The sequence below is a fragment of the Sparus aurata genome, chromosome 6, assembly GCF_900880675.1.
Source record: "Sparus aurata chromosome 6, fSpaAur1.1, whole genome shotgun sequence".
Classification (NCBI taxonomy): Eukaryota; Metazoa; Chordata; class Actinopteri; order Spariformes; family Sparidae; genus Sparus; species Sparus aurata.
Window position 1 is genome coordinate 1749323 of NC_044192.1, and position 4524 is coordinate 1753846.

Consider the following 4524-nt stretch of genomic DNA (forward strand, 5'->3'; position numbering starts at 1 on the left):
AGGACTGAGTCTCTCTAAGTGGACTGAGTCTCTTTAAGAGGACTGAGTCTCTTTAAGTGGACTGAGTCTCTCTAAGAGGACTGAGTCTCTCTAAGTGGACTGAGTCTCTTTAAGAGGACTGAGTCTCTTTAAGAGGACTGAGTCTCTCTAAGAGGACTGAGTCTCTCTAAGTGGACTGAGTCTCTTTAAGAGGACTGAGTCTCTCTAAGAGGACTGAGTCTCTCTAAGTGGACTGAGTCTCTTTAAGAGGACTGAGTCTCTTTAAGAGGACTGAGTCTCTCTAAGTGGACTGAGTCTCTTTAAGAGGACTGAGTCTCTTTAAGAGGACTGAGTCTCTTTAAGAGGACTGAGTCTCTCTAAGTGGACTGAGTCTCTTTAAGAGGTCTGAGTCTCTCTAAGAGGACTGAGTCTCTTTAAGTGGACTGAGTCTCTTTAAGAGGACTGAGTCTCTTTAAGAGGACTGAGTCTCTCTAAGAGGACTGAGTCTCTCTAAGTGGACTGAGTCTCTTTAAGAGGACTGAGTCTCTCTAAGAGGACTGAGTCTCTCTAAGAGGACTGAGTCTCTCTAAGTGGACTGAGTCTCTTTAAGAGGACTGAGTCTCTTTAAGAGGACTGAGTCTCTCTAAGTGGACTGAGTCTCTTTAAGAGGTCTGAGTCTCTCTAAGAGGACTGAGTCTCTCTAAGAGGACTGAGTCTCTTTAAGTGGACTGAGTCTCTTTAAGAGGACTGAGTCTCTCTAAGAGGACTGAGTCTCTCCAAGTGGACTGAGTCTCTTTAAGAGGACTGAGTCTCTCTAAGAGGACTGAGTCTCTTTAAGAGGACTGAATCTCTCTAAGTGGACTGATTCTCTTTAAGAGGACTGAGTCTCTCTAAGAGGACTGAGTCTCTCTAAGAGGACTGAGTCTCTTTAAGTGGACTGAGTCTCTCTAAGTGGACTGAGTCTCTTTAAGAGGACTGAGTCTGTGTAAGAGGACTGAGTCTGTGTAAGAGGACTGAGTCTCTTTAAGTGGACTGAGTCTCTTTAAGAGGACTGAGTCTCTTTAAGAGGACTGAGTCTCTTTAAGAGGACTGAGTCTCTCTAAGAGGACTGAGTCTCTTTAAGAGGACTGAGTCTCTTTAAGAGGACTGAGTCTCTTTAAGAGGACTGAGTCTCTTTAAGAAGACTGAGTCTCTCTAAGAGGACTGAGTTTAGTTCACTTAAAACACAGTACGAATCTTATTGTAGTTGGTGGAGGAATTTTTAGGAGAAACTGTATTACAACAAAATCACATGTGACTGACAGAGACAACTGAATATGAGTCAGAACCAGTTCTTACTTTGTGTCTGATGGTCCAGGTTCAGTACTGAAGCGTTCAGGTTCATCTCTGGACCAGTTACTCTTCATAGACGGACAGATGGATCCTGGAGGTTCTGCTCTCTGTCTGCTGGACTGAACTCTGCAAACACCAACAGTGATTTCATTTTCATCACATGAATCCTGGATAAATTCTCAGATGATCAAACTGTTTTAACAGCTTCAAATAAACAAACCACGAGACTGATGGGGCAAATTATTTCTTTGTTTGTTATTTCTCATCCATATCATAAAAAGTTTATTCAATAATTTAAAAGGTGTAAAGATCACTAAGAGATCCAGATGAACTGTAGTGTGAACAGAGAGGACTGAGTCTCTTTAAGAGGACTGAGTCTCTCTAAGAGGACTGAGTCTCTTTAAGAGGACTGAGTCTCTTTAAGAGGACTGAGTCTCTTTAAGAGGACTGAGTCTCTTTAAGAAGACTGAGTCTCTCTAAGAGGACTGAGTTTAGTTCACTTAAAACACAGTACGAATCTTATTGTAGTTGGTGGAGGAATTTTAGGAGAAACTGTATTACAACAAAATCACATGTGACTGACAGAGACAACTGAATATGAGTCAGAACCAGTTCTTACTTTGTGTCTGATGGTCCAGGTTCAGTACTGAAGCGTTCAGGTTCATCTCTGGACCAGTTACTCTTCATAGACGGACAGATGGATCCTGGAGGTTCTGCTCTCTGTCTGCTGGACTGAACTCTGCAAACACCAACAGTGATTTCATTTTCATCACATGAATCCAGGATAAATTCTCAGATGATCAAACTGTTTTAACAGCTCCGAATAAACAAACCACGAGACTGATGGGGCAAATTATTTCTTTGTTTGTTATTTCTCTTCTTTATCATAAAGAGTTTATTCAATAATTCAAAGGTGTAAAGATCACCAAGAGAACCAGATGAACTGTAGTGTGAACAGAGAGGACTGAGTCTCTCTAAGTGGACTGAGTCTCTTTAAGAGGACTGAGTCTCTTTAAGAGGACTGAGTCTCTCTAAGTGGACTGAGTCTCTCTAAGAGGACTGAGTCTCTCTAAGTGGACTGAGTCTCTTTAAGAGGACTGAGTCTCTCTAAGAGGACTGAGTCTCTCTAAGAGGACTGAGTCTCTCTAAGTGGACTGAGTCTCTTTAAGAGGACTGAGTCTCTTTAAGAGGACTGAGTCTCTCTAAGTGGACTGAGTCTCTTTAAGAGGTCTGAGTCTCTCTAAGAGGACTGAGTCTCTTTAAGTGGACTGAGTCTCTTTAAGTGGACTGAGTCTCTCTAAGAGGACTGAGTCTCTTTAAGAGGACTGAGTCTCTCTAAGAGGACTGAGTCTCTCTAAGAGGAGTGAGTCTCTCCAAGTGGACTGAGTCTCTTTAAGAGGACCGAGTCTCTCTAAGAGGACCGAGTCTCTTTAAGAGGACTGAATCTCTCTAAGTGGACTGATTCTCTTTAAGAGGACTGAGTCTCTCTAAGAGGACTGAGTCTCTCTAAGAGGACTGAGTCTCTTTAAGAGGACTGAGTCTCTTTAAGTGGACTGAGTCTCTCTAAGTGGACTGAGTCTCTTTAAGAGGACTGAGTCTGTGTAAGAGGACTGAGTCTGTGTAAGAGGACTGAGTCTCTTTAAGTGGACTGAGTCTCTTTAAGAGGACTGAGTCTCTTTAAGAGGACTGAGTCTCTCTAAGAGGACTGAGTCTCTTTAAGAGGACTGAGTCTCTCTAAGTGAACTGAGTCTCTTTAAGAGGACTGAGTCTCTCTAAGTGGACTGAGTCTCTTTAAGAGGACTGAGTCTCTTTAAGAGGACTGAGTCTCTCTAAGAGGACTGAGTCTCTCTAAGAGGACTGAGTCTCTTTAAGAGGACTGAGTCTCTTTAAGTGGACTGAGTCTCTTTAAGAGGACTGAGTCTCTTTAAGTGGACTGAGTCTCTTTAAGTGGACTGAGTTCAGTTCACTTAAAGAGACTATATGTGAAAACACAGTAAGAATCTTATTTGAGTTGACAGATGCATTTTAGGAGAAACTGTATTACAACAAAATCACATGTGACTGACAGAGACAACTGAATATGGGTCAGAACCAGTTCTTACTTTGTGTCTGATGGTCCAGGTTCAGTACTGAAGCGTTCAGGTTCATCTCTGGACCAGTCACTCTTCATAGAAGGACAGATGGATCCTGGAGGTTCTGCTCTCTGTCTGCTGGACTGAACTCTGCAAACACCAACAGTGATTTCATTTTCATCACATGAATCCTGGATAAATTCTCAGATGATCAAACTGTTTTAACAGCTTCAAATAAACAAACCACGAGACTGATGGGGCAAATTATTTCTTTGTTTGTTATTTCTCATCCATATATTAAAAAGTTTATTCAATAATTTAAAAGGTGTAAAGATCACTAAGAGATCCAGATGAACTGTAGTGTGAACAGAGAGGACTGAGTCTCTCTAAGAGGACTGAGTCTCTCTAAGAGGACTGAGTCTCTCTAAGAGGACTGAGTCTCTCTAAGAGGACTGAGTCTCTCTAAGTGGACTGAGTCTCTTTAAGAGGACTGAGTCTCTCTAAGAGGACTGAGTCTCTCTAAGAGGACTGAGTCTCTCTAAGAGGACTGAGTCTCTTTAAGAAGACTGAGTCTCTCTAAGAGGACTGAGTCTCTCTAAGAGGACTGAGTCTCTTTAAGAGGACTGAGTCTCTCTAAGAGGACTGAGTCTCTCTAAGAGGACTGAGTCTCTCTAAGAGGACTGAGTCTCTTTAAGAAGACTGAGTCTCTCTAAGAGGACTGAGTTTAGTTCACTTAAAACACAGTACGAATCTTATTGTAGTCGGTGGAGGAATTTTTAGGAGAAACTGTATTACAACAAAATCACATGTGACTGACAGAGACAACTGAATATGAGTCAGAACCAGTTCTTACTTTGTGTCTGATGGTCCAGGTTCAGTACTGAAGCGTTCAGGTTCATCTCTGGACCGGTCACTCTTCATAGAAGGACAGATGGATCCTGGAGGTTCTGCTCTCTGTCTGTTGGACTGAACTCTGCAAACACCAACAGTGATTTCATTTTCATCACATGAATCCTGGATAAATTCTCAGATGATCAAACTGTTTTAACAGCTCCGAATAAACAAACCACGAGACTGATGGGGCAAATTATTTCTTTGTTTGTTATTTCTCTTCTTTATCATAAAGAGTTTATTCAATAAT

At 41.8% G+C, this 4524-nt stretch overlaps 1 long non-coding RNA gene across 1 annotated transcript; it reads right to left on the bottom strand.

The window, feature by feature from the left end:
* Positions 1-1323: 1323 nt before the first annotated feature.
* On the bottom strand, positions 1324-4276 carry LOC115584092 (uncharacterized). Its single transcript, XR_003984483.1, has 3 exons — positions 4237-4276; positions 1931-2050; positions 1324-1437 (listed from the first exon to the last, which is right to left on the bottom strand). It is a non-coding gene; the product is annotated as an uncharacterized LOC115584092 (long non-coding RNA).
* Between the last annotated feature and the right edge of the window lie 248 nt (positions 4277-4524).